General features: G+C 43.7%; 1 protein-coding gene across 5 annotated transcripts in view; it reads left to right on the top strand.

Moving 5' to 3' along the window:
• Positions 1 to 18,557, top strand: part of LOC105689920 (LIM/homeobox protein Lhx9) — a 153,729-nt gene that overhangs the window by 98,691 nt on the left and 36,481 nt on the right. For 2 of the 5 annotated variants that reach the window (XM_048653259.1, XM_020854512.2), the window contains exon 2: positions 9,845 to 9,963. The exons of the other annotated variants lie outside the window; for them this stretch is intronic. The gene's annotated coding sequence lies outside the window, so the exon portion shown is untranslated. The remainder of the gene's footprint in view (positions 1 to 9,844; positions 9,964 to 18,557) is intronic. 5 annotated transcript variants of the gene reach the window in all.

Here is an 18,557-nt window from a genome sequence, read left to right as displayed (position 1 = left end):
CATCATTTGCGACAACCGAATGGCGACGAACCTTCGATCTCAACTATTTTTCGAAGAGTACGAGGTACCGATAACCGAGCAAATGTCGCTGCGAGAGTTGTTTGAATAGAGAGAAGAAAATGAATTCTGGTTTTCTTTTTTTCTTTTTTATTTTTCACGTTGCAGCTGTTGCACCTGTACCGCGTTAACCTAATTCTTTCGATCAGCTGTTGGTTAGAACGAACGCGAGACGATTTCCGTTGCCGGGGAAAAGGTCAAGGCCAAACAGACATCCATCCGCATCCGAATCCACGGTAGACATTTTGTCGAAAACGATGATCACGACGTAATGGCGTATACATATACATATATATATAATGTAACGCGATTACCGCAGGGTGATCCGAGTCGTGTTATCGCGTATCGATTGAACGCCATGTATACGCGTATACGCGTAGCGGCGGTTCTCTTTGTTTCTTTCATATCGAACTTTCGCTTCTTTCATCGCGAAAGTCGCACCGTAGGGGTTAATCGTCGCCGAGATATCTCTCGTCCAACAATAAGCTTCCCGAGAGTGGATCGTCGAGTGGGAAAAGAGGGCGAGAGGGGGTCGGGGTGGGGGTGGGTGAGTGGGGGGAGTGAGCGGGGGAGTTTCCAGAGTGGCAGAGAGATGAGACGAAGGGAATCGAATGGAACGCGTGAAATGGACAAGTCTTGTTGAGGGTTGAAAGGGGCGAGAGGTAAAGTGAGGAGGATGGAAAAGAGAGGAGGAAAGCGAGAGGGTAAATCTTAAATAAAGTGATATGGAGTGCTTTCGTACGGTGGTGTGTATTCACCCGCTTCTCACTACTTCTTCTTCTTCTTTTCTTCTTCTTCTTCTTCTTCTTCTTCTTCTTCACTTCGCTTGGCTCAGACTTACCACTCGACTATTTCTTCAATACACGTTTACTCTCGTACAGATGAGGATAATGCGAAGACTGTACGTACATCTGGTGGTCGCACCTAAGTCGTCGTGATATCCGCATACTTGTATCCATACGTACGTACACACGTGCATACGGTATACGGATGGATATCGTTCGACCGTATATAGAAGAGGCTTCGGTACCGCGCATCAGGTTTTTATAACCCTCAACAATCTCGATTCGACGTCGATGTTCTTCCGATAGGAAAAAGAGTAGATACTAACCTCGGTTCCGTTGAAACTCGTAGGTACGCCACGGTTCGGTTGGGTAAGGTCAGGTTAGCCTCGATTCTCCTATACCCACCGGCGCGCTCGCACCGAGGCCAAAGTTCAGGCCTCCCCGACAACCAACCTCCGAGAGTCCTTCGTTTCATATTTTACGTGGATTTAAATACTTTATAAACCCGTACGATACGGACGGTCCGTACGTCCCTCGTGTATATAGCCCATGCGCATTAATTATTCAAAACCGTCGTTGTTATTCACGAGATTATTGTAAGAAAACGGAGAATACGGGGTTACGAGGAATCGGGGGAACGACGAAAAAACCCCTTTTCCGATTTCGTTTCTATCGGCAAATTTTCGAAAGCTTTTGCGCGCCTACATTTTGATTACGCGTTTTCTTCTTTTTTTTTTTCTTCTCATTGTTATCTACTCACCGCGTATCGTGCGTTCTCGAAGAGGTGCTAATGCGGGTTGTGAAGAGGGTATATAATGCAATATAACCTGACACTATATACCGGAGTTTATCGATGCATGTATACATACGTACGTTACACGTGTGTTTCACGTATATGTGTACGTAGTTGTGTATATATGTGTGTTGCGTGTGTAGTACCGCGTATATACCGCGGCGACAAACGAGCCGGAGAAGTTTATTGATTTCGTCGTCGTCGTCGTCGTCGTCGTCGTCGTTGCCGTTGCCGTCGACGTCGACGTCGTCGTTGTTGCTGCCACCGCTCGCTGCTTTCCACCCCCCCCTCCCCCCCCCGCCCGTGTAGGTGTATAAGCGCGTCGTCCTAGTCCCATATTCAGAGAAAATTCGCAACACGGAACGGTAGTGTGGGTCGTAGTCCTCCTACTCCTCCTTTTCTTCCTTCTCTTCTTCTTCCTCCTCCTCCTCCTCCTCCTTCCTCGCCCCATTTTCGGAGTGCAGTGGTCCATAGCTGAGTGCTTTATGGCTGTCTCTCTCCATTCCGTATCTCCGTCTGGGGGTAAAAGCGAGAAGAGAGAGAGAGGGAGAGAGGAGAGGGAGAGGGATGGATCCAAATTGAAATGTAATGTATCCACCCCTCTCTCCTTCTCTTCTCTTCTCTGGTTCTCTCCGCGGTAGGTGCGGGGCTTCTCTCTCTCTCTCTCTCTCTCTCTCTCCTTGAGAAAGGCAGTCGGCCTCTTCCTACGCTACGGCGTATAATGCGGGGGGGTAAGGGAAAAAGGGGGGTGGGTAAGTATAGCTGATTTACTGCTTCAGGGCTTAATGGAGGCTGTTTACTGCTAATTAAAACCAAACCCATTTATACCGTATCTGGCTCTCTTACGCGAGTTAACCGAAAAGACTTCCGATATCGCGTACGTACGTACGTACGTACGAACCTACAATGTGCGCAGTATACGTTCACGATGTGTCCTCTGTACTTTCTTCCGAACTTCGTCTTCCGGTATCGCGTCTTTTCTCGTAACTCGATTCTCAGCGGGTATTCATTCAGGTACGGCAAACGCGTAACCGATTATCGTAGCGCGTAAAACTCATCGGTCATCGCGGACCGGTGGCGCTTTTCTTTCCCTCTCCCCCTCGTTTTCCTTTTTTGTTTTCTTTTTTTGGTATTTGGTCAACACGGCGAACGATTCGTGTGTTTTTCGAACGTCCGTATGGTGGTAAGAGCGTTCGGAGTAGGTGGCGGTTGCGCGTCGGTTATTATTGTCGGGATGTATATCGGGTTCGATTGAGCGTTGAATTCAAGTTTTTAAAGAGGGTGATTATAGCCGTGCGTAAAAATAAATTGAATTCCTGTCAGGCTGTACTATGGACTGCAAAGGAATCCTTTGTGCATTGGGCCTAACAACTGGGTCTTTGTTCGTTGTTGGTTCGTTCTCTTTGGTCGAATGGAAAAAGGCCCCTTCCTCTCTCTCTCTCTCGCTCTCTCTCCCTCCCTCTTCCTCTCTCTCTCTCTCTCTCTCCACCGTACCATTTCTAATATAGGTATGGGTACAGCTAGCGCGTACCCTTAGCTCGACGGCTCCAAAACGCAGTTCAAACTTTTCAAATTTATTATTTGTTTAGTCCCGTTTCTGAATGGGACCCCGGAGATTTATTAGTTTTGACGGCTTTTCAGTATGGGAATTCGAGTGTACCGATGTAGTCCCTGTTCCCCCTCCCCCTCCCCCCTTCCTCCCTCTCTTTTTCTGCCCGCATACCTCACGTTCTACCCTTCATTTTGTTTTTTTTATTTTTTCTTTATTCTTTTTTCTTTTTAATTTCTCTCCGTCCCCCTGCGTCGTTTACGCAAGTTACACCAGAAATCGAGTTCACTCGAATTTACGTAGTTCCGTTGAATCGACCGTGACGGAATAATTTCGATTCGACCCGCGCGTATCAAGTTCAACAGTTTTAACCCGGTTGTTTCACAAGTATAACTTTGAAGATCAAGTTTGTAATTCGAGGGAATAAAAGACGAATGTTTTTCGCATTCTCTTCGCTAATAGTCCGTCGTTTGTATAACGGGGAACGTAAGCGAACGGGCTACTAGATCCCGACGATCGGGATGAGCATGAGACATTCAGAGCGGGTGGCTGGCTCCTCGCACATATGTATACAGAGCGGACAACGTGAAATTGCGCACCCCATTTGCACATGCGCGATCGTCGGCATTTGTTTCGCAGAATGTCCAACAACACTCCGCTTTCAGATTTAGCTGTCAAATACAAGGACCTAACCTGAACTTTTCGATGAGTGTATTTCTGTCGACATTTAATTAATCTCTCATTCAATTGATCAATTTTATTTGATGCTATGCTACCCTACTTATCTGTGTCTGGTTTTGTGTCGCATTATTCACCTGAAACAACATACCTCAGTCATATTTAAATACGGCGATCTCAGCTGTATTGGTGATCGACAATTTGACAGCTACAGCTGAAATCTGAGGCTGTTGGTACAACACGCTAGCAGATGATAAATTCGACTGCCGTTTTGATTCACGCTTGCGCACAAAATCTGGGTGCGCAATTTCACGTTGTCCGCTCTGTATACTTTGAAAAGTTACGACGAAGGTATACCAAACAGAGCGAGCGAAGTGAATCTTGAGTACGTGGTTATAAATGATCTATTGACAGTTCGAGACCCTATTCTGTGTATATTCGTTCAGCAGCAGGGGTGCCTCGGAGATTCGACATGGATTAGAGACCTCTAATAGCGGCTCGCGTCTTTATTCGAGCTTCGAAAAAAAAATAGAAGAGAGAGAGTGAGGGGGAAGAAGGACGCAACGAGTAAATATCAAATGATACAAATGAAGAAGGAAAGCGAGCGAGATGGAAAGATCCGACGAAAATGCTTCTCGATGCATGCGAAGGAGGAGGAAAGATCCTCATCAGCACGAGCTCAAATAATAATAACAACAATGACGACAACGATGTCGGTGTGGTAATAGCTCAATCGAAGCTGAGGAAGTCGAATAGAACGAAAATACTATCAAATTTCGGTAGCGTTTCGACGTTGAAATTTCGCTCATATTTCAATATCATCCCGCGTGCGTTACATGCGCGATAAATCGCACATTTTCTTACGGATAATTTTTCGGCGATGCATATCGTTAGTAATTTTTCGAAAGCGCGTATACTCCTCATCTTCACGCTCTTGGATTTTTCATCTCGGTCGCACATCTTCTCTTCTTCGCGCAACCCTCCCACGCTCAGACCGCACGCTCGCTCAGCTTCTTCCCGGAGTCTCTCACTTCTCTCCATCCCCCTTAACCCGAGCTAGGTTCACTTATACCGGCAGTACCGTTTTATCGGGTGTCGCCGCGGGTTATCGCAGCTTCTGGGGGTGGGCAGGGGGGGCGGGGGTGGTTCGGAGGGCGTAAGAAAGAGAGCGAAAGAGCGCGAGGGAAAGCGGAGAAGCGGGAGGGGGATGAGCCGTGACACCTGTTGGCGGTACAACATCTTAAATCCAGCCCTCTCCTCCTCCCGTTTCATCTCTCACCCCCCCCTCTCTCTCTCTCTCTCTCTCTTTCTCTCCCTCTTTCTCTGCGAGGGAAGAGTGAGATGAAGATAAAGAAAAAGAAATGGAAAAAAGAAAGACAAATTTCCCTCCGCGCAATGAACCACCGAATAAATGTTTGACGTTGCCCAGGGTTCTTTTCGGTCCCCGTCTCTTTTTCGAGGGGGGAAAAAAAAAAGAAACGCATCTTCCACCGGATCGGGGATAGATAATTTTTATTCCTACCTCACCTCCGTGCGGATTGTTTTTTTTTTCTTGTTTTCTTTTTTTTCTATATAATGAAAACGCGGCGGATTTTGGGGTTTTTTTTTTTCGCGTACCTCGAAAATCCTGTAAATGTCCGGTCTCTTGACAAATTCGATTTTAAACGGAGAGTCGAGGACAAGGATTCTCATGGTTCTCGTCGTCGACGTACTTAACTCGTTTTCCGCAAGGAACGAAAATAACGGTGATTAAGCAGAGCCTAACTTTTGCTCCGCGTATAAGGGGATGATTCGAGTTTCGTTTTGACTAGTTTCTCAACTTTAGTTAGCTACTCTATAACGTTCCGTTGCTCCTGCTGCAGTTAAGTGTACATAGAAGAAGGAGGAGGAGGTTAACCGGGGTTGACTATTACCGGATGGCTTGTTGCCGCTGCTGCTTGCCGAAGGGGGGGTTTTTTGGATGCCGTCAACGACTCGTTCGAAATCATCCGACCGAAAGTCCCGCTCTTGACAGGGAGAAATCTGGACCGATGTAATCCGATCCTTAATAACTCACCCGTTAGGGACGGCTACCACGCCGACGTGTTTATCCTCGTCTTTCGCGCTCTTTCATATCCTCGATCGTAACCAAACTAAGGATACCATTTTTCCCCCATCCCCTCCCCTCCCCTCCTTTTTTTTTTGTTTTCATCATCACCTAGAGATCTGTAGGTACGTACGTACCGTAGAACGTAGAACGGGCTTCGCAAAGCATCTTTCGTTCCACGTCACAATCCATTTTTTGATGGTATTCAAACCGGCGGATCACAAACGAGAGCGCACACATAACACATCTATATACGTGAAGATTGATCAAGTCGTCGTTTTTCCGGGCGTCTGATCTAAACGTCGTTGTCATTACAATTGGCTTGAAGTCGACTAGGAAACTCTTCACACGATGGGTCGGTGAAACGTGAATTCGTCGATACGTAAAATCCTTATTGGATATTATCTTCTTTATTTTACTTTAATTTTCAATCGTACATAGATGGCGGTTTTTTTCATTGACGAACTGAAAGCAAAAACAAAAAACAAAAATAAAAAAACAACGAAGATACAAAATCTGCGTACAAATTAAACGTGGCAGAGGTGATGCCTGCACGGCGGCGTCGCGACGCTGATCGCTTCACTTTGTTGTCTATCCTCGTGTACGTGGTACATAACCTAACCTTATATATATATATATATATATACTTGAAGCTAATCTGCGATCAAGATAACTCCTGCAACTTGTAATCGTGCATTATACTAGAATCTAGATGTAGTACCGGCTCGCAACGATCCGCTCGAGGGGTCGGTCGGTCGGTCGGTCGTTCGTTCGGTCGTTCGGATCGCCGCAGAGATGAGATCACGGAGATCCTACAAGATACATATTTCGCGCCTGTGTGTGTGTGTCCGTGTAGATCGGATATACGAGATCGAGATATTCGATGGCAAATACTCGTTCCCCAACACTTGTGTAAAAGGTACGAAATTTTCGCGATGCAAACGACGACGCCTGAAGTGTTTGCGCAGTTTCGAAGGTAGCGAAAAAAAAAAATAAATAAAAAAATAAAGTCTTCAATCCGTATTCAATTTTTTAAACACCCACGCATCGAGTGCTCCTCGAAAGATCGTCATTTTCGACTCTCTGAAATGTATCGAAAGAAAAAAAGAAGCGGAGTACGCCGTGGAATCGAGTGACATCGCTGTTCCGCGTTACGGTTAATTTCGACGAATGGGCGCTAGCTGCAACTATGCACATCGGTGGATGTTACAAAAGTTCGACGGTGTGTGCGTGTGTATAGATCACACACACACACACACACGGCATCTAAAATCTACTTTGGGACAGCGCGGAGAGGAAATCTCCGGAGAGGCATGGAATCAATTATCGTGACTTTCACTGCGTAGGCGCGCCACATCTGTTGCGCTTCATATACCTATATACGTATACATACGCGTATTGTACGTAGAGTACATACGGGTATATGTATATATATGTATGTAAAAGCAACTACCACCGTCGCCGATGACTCCGCATCTCGCGCTTTCTCGAGAACATTCCCGTTAAATTTAATTGAAATCGATGCACGATGATCAACGATCCGCGGCGTTACTTCGCGTCACCCGATATACAAACACGCACACGCGCGCGCGCACAAATACACAAATACTTATCGCTGGTATTTTTGATTTTTCGTTCGAACCGAACGTTCGCCGCGCACATGCAACAGATGAAATCAAATATAACGCGCCACCCAAGAATCGAGTGGTTCGGTAAACATTCGACGGGGTGGTTGGTACAGGTTGCGTTTCTCGTTACCTTCGAACTACGTGTGTATGTATGTATGTATATCCGTTCGTTCAACACGAGCACTCGTAACTAACGACTCTACTCCTCTATATACCCAAAGTTAACCCGACTTGGCCCAACTCAAACTAAAACTCAAACCGCGGTCAAGTGTACGACGGACGTGTCCCGTACATGGTCATACCATGGCTCCGAAGAAAATCACTCGGATTTTAAATAAACAAAAACGTATAACACGTGAACGATACGCTCGTGAAGTTGCGCGTCGGTGTAAGAAATGAGAATCGGTATGTATATGGAAATGAAAAAAGAAAATGGAAAAAAAGGTTTGCCACCGAGGTGACCTGAACAAACAGTTGAAGAACCATCGAGCGCATAGATATTGTCGAGTATACGTACAGTATATACCTCCCCGTTGACTGTACATACGTACATGTTATATCTGTGCGCGTGTACGTACGTATTGTATATACATATGACCGGTAATATGTACATACACGCTGGAAGCAGGAATAAGAATAAGAAAAAGTAGAATTCTCACTTCTTTGTATCCTTATAGCCCTGCATCCTCCACGCCGGTGCACCGAGAGACCAGGCACCTGCACTCTGCGCTCTTTTTTTTTTTTTTTTTTTCTCTTTTTCCTTATCCTTCTTATTTCTTCCTTCTTTTTATCCTTATCTCGTACATTCGTATTCTCTCGCTCGCTTTGAAGCCTTCGTTCACCTTATTCCGGTGTAAATCGAGCCGCGATCGGATCCCGTATTAGGTATGTGCGAGGGAGAAAGATAAAGAACGTTATGTAAAAGTGGAGAGAGAATACATATATGTATATATATATACACAGCACTCGCTCTCCTCTGGTTTATCTTATACCTACCTACCTGTAGTGGTGAATTTCTTTCGATTCGAACATCGCCTCGGATTCGATCGTCGCGCGTATATACGCATACCGTAAAATTCATCCCGCGCACGCATCGGCGACTCTTTTTTTCAACTCCGATTTTTTTTTCTTCCCGGAAATCGGCGAATCGTTCGATCACCTGGACTTTCGACGCGTTCGGTGTTTTTTTTACCCGGCTTCGCCTATTCCAGGTTAAAATAGCCGCGTGTCGCAGCACGCGTGCGGCAATACGCACGTTTATCTCGATTCTCTTTCTCTTTCTCTTTCTCTTCCCGTCTCCCTCGTGCGTTGCGTTATTCGCCGGTACCGCACCGTTCGATCGTTAGTCGGGCAAAATATTGATTCAATTATCTCCCCGTGGATAATTTAATAATAGTTTACGATAGCCGTCGTCCGCGTCGACGTCGTCGTCGGTGCCGCGTCACGATTCTCCAGGCTTCGTTGTGCGCTGCACGATCTCTTTTCTGTCGTACGTGCGTGCGGTTCGTGCGCTTACACATGTGGGTAGAAATAGTGCGATGCGTGGCGTTGGCGTTGCGTTGCGTACGTACGCGTATTGTATAGAGTTGTGTGCGAAGCGTGCAACGTGCCGCGCGTTCGAAAGAGAGAGAGAGAGAAATAGAAATGGAGTTGCCGGTTGTTGTTGATTTTTCACTCTTTTTTTTTCCTTTCCTAGCATATATATATATTGTTGTATAACCGATATTCACTATTCACTTACCTCGGTATCAATAGCTCATTCTTTTTTCCTCTCATTCACGTCATTGTACACTCGAGCAGGTTCACATTCATCCGCAAGTCATGTGAGAGGGTCAGTCTTAATCTCGTAGTTTCTTTTTTTTTTTTGTTTCTTTATTTCTCAGTTTTGTTTTCCGTCTAGTTGCATCACCGCTTCGTTACTAGAAATGACTCGGCACATCGCTTATTGTTATACATAGATTATCGTACGCGTATACGTACGATAGTAATACTTGTATACGGATATCGCGAACTGCGAGTGTGCGCGTGTGTGTGTGAAATATTTTTATTCACGCCACATGCCCTATGGCTTCCTCGTATGCATGTACTCGTTGAATCGTAACCTTGTCATTTGTTTTAATTATAATCGCGGCATCTCCTCGTTTTCCTCAAAGTTCAAATCGAATGGAAATGGATTCGGTCAATTTTAATCGCCATTCGAATCCTTATAATCCGATTTCGCATATCCTTATCTCTAACGGCGCTATTCGTTTTTTTTCTCTGTTTCAGGTGAGTTACGATTACCGATGGATTCTCTGTACGACGGGGAATCGTTGCGTAAATTCGAACATGGATTCGTGTATCGATAAAATTTCCGCAACTCGTACGCACGACGCTCCATGCATATGGTAAGAAATGCACGTTGTATCCGAATAATTATACGCCTATATTTCGATAATTTACACGGGAAAATAATTAAGCCGTCATCTCGATTTACACCCTTAGTACGTATACGCGTGTATGTTTATACATAACGCACACTATATACAATCGGTGGATATAGGTATACATTTCCAATTTATTTATTTACAATTACGATACGTATACGTCTAATTGTAAATAAATAAATAAACTATCGCGAGCATACACATAATATGATTTCTATGAATATAGTATACGTGTGTATATACGCATATGTACATGTATAATATAATTATATTTGACAATCAGGAGCGTCGTCGAGTTAACGCAGAGCTGCTAGTGTAATTAACAAATTAATTAAATCCAACATCGTATAGTTTACCAGTAACAAATATGGAGGGTGGTGGACGGGGGGGCAAGGGGGGGGGGGAGGAGGAGGAGTGGAGTGCGGGGAGGGACGGGAACTCCGTTAATGATATTAGCTACGTACGTACATTACGAATGAAAACATACATACATACGCTCGCGCGCGCACACGTATATACGTCTATGCAGTACACACACACACACACACGCGTATCACTGGTTGTAAGTATACAAATGTGTGTGCGTGTGTGTTCAGGATAACCATGTACTATACATCGATACGCATCGTAATTAATGATCGCTATTATACCGACGTTTTCGTTAACAAGATCTTATTTAAATGGTAAATTATTGTACGCATTTCTCTCTCTATCTCTTTCTCTGTACTTCGATATATTTGCATACTTATTCACCGTTGTCGCATACACTGGTATGCAACGACAGTGTCAATTTTTTGACGCGACGTCAAATTCTCTAAATGATTTCTCACATGGTTATGTTGTTCAAATATACGTATATAATTCTAAAATCCCTCATTGACAATTCGGAATCTTGGAGGTTTTCGAACCATTGAAAGCAAAAAATCTGATCTGGACAATGGCGATGAAAAATTAGAGGAATACATGTAAGTTTTATATAAATGAAATACAAGTACACATAGGGAACAATAGACGCGGTATATATGTACGCGTCGCGTACATAAATGTTTATTGTTTAGGTATTATGCGTGGGTGAGTATAATATACTTTTATACAGTTCTGGTAGAGGCGGTAAGGGGGTAGGGGTGATAGAAAGCAGAAAAAAATGAACAAATGAATAACGAAAAATGAAAAAGAAGCAGCAAAAAAGGTATACAAATATGAGTTGGAAAGCTCCCCACTTCCGTTGGTGGAGGAGCGTTTCCGGTCAGATTCCTGCCAACTTTCGAGTGCTTTGAATCACAGATAACGATGCTGCTGCCGCTGCCGCTGCCGCTGCCGTTGCCGCTGCTCACTTGTTGTCGTTATCATTGTTATCATTATTATACTCACTATTATCGTTATTATTGTTATTATCATTATCATCATTATTATCGTTGTTATCATTATCTGACTCATTATTATCCAACGGAGCGTATAATCTAGGGATGTACCCTGTACCTGTGTGTACTACGGGTGCATGAATCTATATACCTAGGTGTATCGTTTTATATTCTATGACTACGTATACCTGTAAACGCTTCCATGATTACCGCAGCAACGTAGAACAATTTATTAGAACACTTTAATTGTTGTTCGGATTATTATAATAATCGAACATCGCGTTATTCGCAAGTTCGGAATATACCTGCCCGTATCCCGTAGAAATCGGTATGAAAAGGTAGAGAAGAAATTTGTTACAACAGATCGGTATCGGCTTTTCTTTCTTTTCGTCGAATAGTTTTTTGCAAATCTCATTCATAATTTAACATTAATTGCGTTATTACCTCACGATAATCCAACTCTCCTTTTTTTTCCTCACTCTTATCTCGTTTCATCGAGTGATTTTCCCTTTGTTCGTCGTTACCGCAGGATATTCTTGCAGCAATAGCAAAAGCAGAAGTAGCAGATTCATCTATAAAAGCTCGCGCTTCAAACTCTCGGAAGTCCCCCCTCACCCCCCCCATGACTCCTATACCTACCTCTCCGTACTTATCCACACCTACCTATAAGTATACCTATACCGCCACCGCGCCGCGGCCGTTCTTCTCCTTATTTTATCCCGTTTCAAATTGGATTTAATAATCTGAATTTGCATAATACTTGTGCAAGTCGTAACAACCCCCTTATAACTCGCTATCCTTCCATGTATCTATCTACCCATCCATCTATCCATCTTTATGTATCTGTCTCATTTTATTTTCATATATATTATAATTTGCAGGTATATTATTTTATAGAGGATAAAATGATATAAGATGTAGAGAGGTAGATATCGTTGATATCGTTTGTCGCGAGTCGTCAAAATCTCATAATTTTCAAAATTATACATTCCAACGAACGTGTTTTCGTTTGTTTTTTTTTTTTTTTTATTAAATGGACATACGTCCATTTGAATACGATCGCAGGTGGTTCTCCGGACCTCAAAACGTGGACATCTGGTGAAAACTGGACTTTTTATTCTCGGGGTGTTTTACAATAACTTCCCTTTTTACTCTGAAATCAGAGAAACGGGAAGTTGGAAAAAAAAAAAAAAAGAAAAAACGGTATACCTATTCGATAGACGATCGCGTAATACGACATATTGCTGCTAATGCCCGAAATATTATTTTCTATTTTCTATTCTCTATTTCGTTTGGCACCCTTATTTTCGGCTTCCCTGCGAATCGTGTGTGCGTGTAGAAAATATGTGTATACGAACGTACGTATGCAGATGTACGTATACATATATTCTTCGGTACGATGAAAAGAGAGAGTAATTCTAGGGGATGTTATTTTGTCCATGTGGAACGATCCGTGTAAGCTGAGAACCCACCGAATGCGCTGCCTACTATTCGTACATTTATATACATATGTATACATATGTTTGTATGTATGTGTACAGAAGTACCCTTGTGCCGTTCCCTGCAGTTTCAGCATATTCACAGTTTATCTACATTACGATGTTGCATATTTAGTTCGATGTACGTACGATCTCCTCCTTTTTTCATTCGCTTTTCTTATTTTTTCTTCTTTCTATTTCCATCTTATTCTCTTCCGCGATATCCTGAGCCTCTATAACATCCGTACGTACGTATATAAGTGCAACGAAAAAGGGAATCGGAGTCGGGGAAATATTAGAAAGAAAAAGATGGGTGTACGACGTACAAAGAGTTCACGAGAAGGGTGTATCAAAGATGTATGATAATGTGCGGGCGAAAGAGGAAAGGAAAATCAAATTCGACTTTAGATATCGTATGCTTAGAGCATGCGTGAGGCGTGCTCTAAGGTGTAGTAAATTTGACGGAAAGAAAAAACAGAAAACGGAAACGAAATAAAAAAAGAAAAGAAAAAACTAAGAAGATATGTGTTCGACAGATATTGACTGAATCCGCCAAATTCTCTACTCCCCGTTTTTATATAGGATCCGTTCCCCTCCCTCCCCCTTCTCTCTCTTTTTCGCTCTCTTTAAAATTACCATATCGTATTCTCCACCCTACAGGAGTCGAGAGAACAGCTGCTACCACCTCCCCTCGTTCTCCTAAATTAGCTATAGATATATATTACTACCCTTCGTTCTTCGGCATCTGATAAACTGATAGTATTCGGATACCGTTGCATGCCGAGGGTACGTTGAATGATCGAACATCATTGGACGTGTGCGAGTAATTTTTATTTATTTTATTTTCTTAATAAGGCTTTTTCGGTTTTTCACGTTTCTCATATTTTCCTCAGTTCTGGATTCCGTGGTTTAATTTTTGAAAATCTCCTACTTCCGATATCGTCCACCTTGATTCCATACATCCTTCGGAAAATTTATCAACGGGGGAAAAAGCGATATCGGAATCGTAATTTCTCGATTCTTTTTCCTCCGATCTTTGATTTCCTTTTGTGTTTTTTTTTTTTTTTCCCTTGTCCTTTTTCTCCTACCACCCTTTATTACTGGAGTACCTTCAACGTTTTACGAACCAAATTAGGGACAAGTGGCAGTCGCTCATTTTATGGTCTTATCTCTCTCTCTCTACGGGGGGTGGTATGTAGGTACATAGAAATGATATTGAATTTCTTTACATTTTGGCCCTTCGCGATCTCTGCATATTGTTGGAAGCCGAGACGATCACCTCTAGGAGAGGGGGAGGGGGGGCTCGATCGAAATTATTTTCTCCGGTTTGTAATTTCATCTCGTCAACGACTAAATGAGGAAAAGAGGCGATGGTCTCATGATTAATCAAGGGAAAAGGGTTACGGGTACACTTCGATCAATTAATATGTATGTTCTCATATTGATATAGGGGAGCGAACTACCGTATACAAAAATCACTACTCATCCGTTAATAATTGATTTTAGTTTTGTGTACGTATACAGAAAGTTTGAAAGTTTATTTAATATTCCGTTTTCGAATAAGTAATCATTATATCCGCGTACCACATGTATAATGTAGTACCCATATATACGCGGGGTGAAAAAGTTTTTTTTAGTTCGAAGGGGTGGACCACTTTTCATTTCATATGGAAATATCCCCTTCGTCCCTTCGTCTCCCTCTCACCCTCGTCAGTTTTCCACCGCGATACGACAAACACAGAAAAACTAACAGAGAGACAAATAGATAACGGTATATTAGGCGGGCGCCAGCTGTCCGAAAAGAACCCTTGATTATTCTATTAAATCTAGCGGGATTTTATTTCGATCTCGATTCAATGTCTCCCGCTCATCGCGCAGCATTGAATTTTCCGTTCGTGATATCGTTGTTCGAGAATCGTTCAAGAACAAGTTCTTTTTTTCGCTTCTTTTTCTCTCGTGTTTCGTGTACCCAGAGTCGTAAATATTTTAATATTCGGTTTACAACTATCGGTGATCATGATTCGGCTGAGAATTCTTCGTTTAACACCGCTCGTCATTTTTTTTTTCCAATTTTTTGTTTCTCCTCTTTGGCCTCAGGCATTTTCAATTCTTCGGCTACGCAATTACAAAAATTAACCGCCGGCTATTTTTCATTCTTTTGAGTTGCATTTTTTTTTTCGCGTGTTTTTTTTTTTTTTTTCTTTTTCCCTCCAATTTCTCAATCATTAATATTTCTGCTTTACTACTTTCTTTCCTTAATTTGTTTCTTTTTCTCCCGTTTCGTCGGCATTCCTCGACGCCCATCAAACCCGACCAATCACCGCATAGTTCCGGTGTTTACGACCAATCACGTTCCGAACAACCGGAGAGAGCTACTCGCCTACCGAGTATAAATGCATCATTCTCTCTCTCTCTCTCTTTTTTACCCCTTTTTCTTTCGTTCTTATTCCTTTTCGTCTTGTACTCTTCTCCGCCTCTTACGCTTCCCGCGTACGTACACGTATATACATATACATATATATATGCTGCTGCCGCCGCCGCTGCAACTCGGACGGGAAAATTGCTAGCGGCAATTTTGTGCCGTAACGCGAAATCGCTTCAAAGTTATAAACTGCCCGGTATAAGATACCGCCAGCTTTGCCCATAACTTAACCTCCAGCGCGTGCAAGTGCAGCTTCGGCTGTACCGTAATGCCGCGCCGCTATACGCTATCCCCCGTGTGTATAAGCTTACGCCGGCCGATCTTCATTCCTTTCAAACGCTAAAAATGTTACAACGATTCGCTTCCACTTTTCTATGACATGTAAAACAAAAAAAGAAACCAAACACGGTCGCAAAAAGTATCCAGCGCAACCTACGCCCTTTGCGCGCCACGGGGCGAGGAGAGGGGTCAGATTTTTCGGTGGTTCCGAGTGTGAAATTTTTTCAGCAAAAAACGCGGATAATTGCGCGTAGGTAATGTACGCGGAGAGACTAATACGTGGTATAACGGGATACCTACGGATATAGCGATGGTGGCGGTGGTGGAGGGAGCGTGTGGAAGAGGGGAGAAGGAGAGGGTTGGCGCTTGCCAAAGTCAAGTACAGAACCACGAAGCCACCAAAACTCCCCTAATGACTAAACTTGCTAATTTCTACCAATTACGAGCATCGCGTCTTCTAATGCGAACCACATTTCGCCAGTCCAATCAGGAGTCCCTGCGCCACGTAGTGTATGTATACGTATATTGAGTGCGGAGTGCGAAATTGCTGAACGAAGAATTGAAGGCATAGTTTGAAGTTCGAACCACCTCCGACTGACCCCTACGCGTGGCTACGGACGTTGCCGTATACGTACGTATACGTGGCTACGAAGTGTGGAAACTGTTCGAAATTTTAATCCGACGATGAGATCGTGAGCGTCGCCGATTATTATTGTTCGCGACGATTCTCTCGTTTGATTTTCATTTCGTCTCCTCATCGTTACCCCGGGCAGAAGAGATCGCGCTCGGCTTTATTTTGTAAGATATTTGTGCCGTTATTTTACGATCCCGTCGTTGTTGACAAATAAATTAGCATACTTGATTTCGTAGAATTGGTAGAAGGAGGAGGCCATCCTCACCTGCTACCGCTGCAGGCGCAGCTGAGTGTGTAAATGAGGATTCTCTAATAATAAATTTCGCGCGCATCGTGTAATAGAAAACAATTAACATGTTGGCAATGCACTTATACGATTAGTCGGAATGAAAGAAGATGAAGATGGAGTAGGTGGAGTCGGCGGAGAAGAGAAGAGAAGAGAAGAGAAGAGTATAACGAGGTAAGGGATTTGCATCCCTGCCAACTGCGTCTTACGAAATTCTAATTAAGACGCGACGACTGCCAATTTAATTAACATATTCTAACGGTGACGAACCTCCGCCTATATTTCATCCGTCTAGATATCTGCACCGTGCTCTTCTCTCTCTCTCTCTCTCTCTCTCTCTCTCTCTCTCTCTCTCTCTCTCTCTCCTCATTCCGACTCATACGACAGTTTTTCTTTATTTCACATGTTTTTCCCTCATTCGCGTCCATCTTCGTTTCTCGACCAGACACGACACCTGCTCCTCGTCTCAAAGATCCTGATCTAATTACCGATCAATTTTTTCGAAATCAATCGAGGACTCGCTCTATTTTCATTATATATTTTTCCTACATCTACCTACGTATATAAATAGTTCGATTCCTTACAACAAGGGCGTTTGATCGAATTTTTTCCATCGGAATAAATCTTCACCGTATCTCGATCTGCGGTTAGGATAACCGATCGGGCTACGTGTCTATATATATTTGACTCATCCGCGCGAACCTCGAAGGCGGGGATGATGAAAAAAAAACAAAAAAAAAACAAGGAGGGATGGATCGTATCTATGGACATGTACGCGGGAAGAGTACACCTATTTATACGACGAGACGGCGATAAGGGGTGAGGGGGTGGGGGCCGGTGAACGGGGGAGGGGGGGAGGGGGGGGGGAGGGAATAATCTCTGATATTACGGTTATACAACCGATGCGTATACGTCGCTACATCAGAATACACTCAGGGTCTTAATACGAATTTAATTAAGCACGGCAGGAGGTGGGGTTTTATAGTGGATATCAGTACGGCCCCCATAACTCTTGTTTCCTGCGAGCGAGAGAGCGAGCGAGCGAGCGAACGCACCGCCGGATGAGACCTCCGCGAGAGGGAGCGAAAGAGCGCAAAAGACGGCGAGGGGGTGTGCGAGGGGCGGAGGGGGGAGGGGGGAGGGGGAGGAGGAAAGGGGGTGGGGGTTCGGGGCGGGGGGGGGGAGGAAGGCACGGGCGGCTCTTACCACGATGAAATTTCATCCTCACCGTGGTATAAATCTCTGACGCATTAATGTTATTATATGCTCTCGGTGTGGTGGTCCCTTAATGCGAACGGACTGAATAATTGAATTTAATATATGGTCACTATAAACATAGCTCACTACGACGTCATATATATCGTCGTTGCGCGCATTTTGCTCTTAAGAAAACCATACGCCTTATATACATAACATACCATTCGTTTATTTTTCCCTCCCTCCCTCCCCGCCCTGCCCCCTTCTACACTTGTCGGTACTCCTACTCGTATCGTACGTACGTTACACGCATACCTATGTATATAGTATATAGACATGTGAGAATATATATATATAATACACATATATATAAACATGTACGTATCGTACACGAGGCGAAAATATGCGGGAATCTACTCGTGGTTGTTTTTGTTGTTGTTGTTTATTTGTATTTCTGTTTTTTTTTTTTTTTTCGTGTCTCTCTCCGTGCGGTACGAGGTCTTTGCTGCGGATGCGAGTCCCTGCACAACGTTATTACACGCTGCCGTTGGGCCCGAAGGTTTAGCAATAACGCGAACCTTTAAAGTGTAAAAGTGTTATTTGCAAACTGTGATCGTTTCGAGACTTCGAGAGAGAGAAGATTACGGGGTTACGGGCGATCCGTATAGATATACGGCTATGTTGCAGCTAGCTTGACCTTAACATGGCCCCCATAAATATTTAATTCTGGCAGCTCGTTACACCGGGAAAAATGGAAGACTCTCCCGCACTTGGATCAATCGCCGTCAGCGAGATCGTCTCGCTGAATTTCAATATTAATTCTACAAAAATACTCCTCTTCTTTTTTTTTTTTCTCGTTGTATCTACTTTTTTTTTTACGGACGATCTTAATACAACG

Source organism: Athalia rosae, chromosome 3 (genome assembly GCF_917208135.1).
Source record: "Athalia rosae chromosome 3, iyAthRosa1.1, whole genome shotgun sequence".
Classification (NCBI taxonomy): domain Eukaryota; kingdom Metazoa; phylum Arthropoda; class Insecta; order Hymenoptera; family Athaliidae; genus Athalia; species Athalia rosae.
This window is presented reverse-complemented; position numbering and strand designations above follow the sequence as displayed.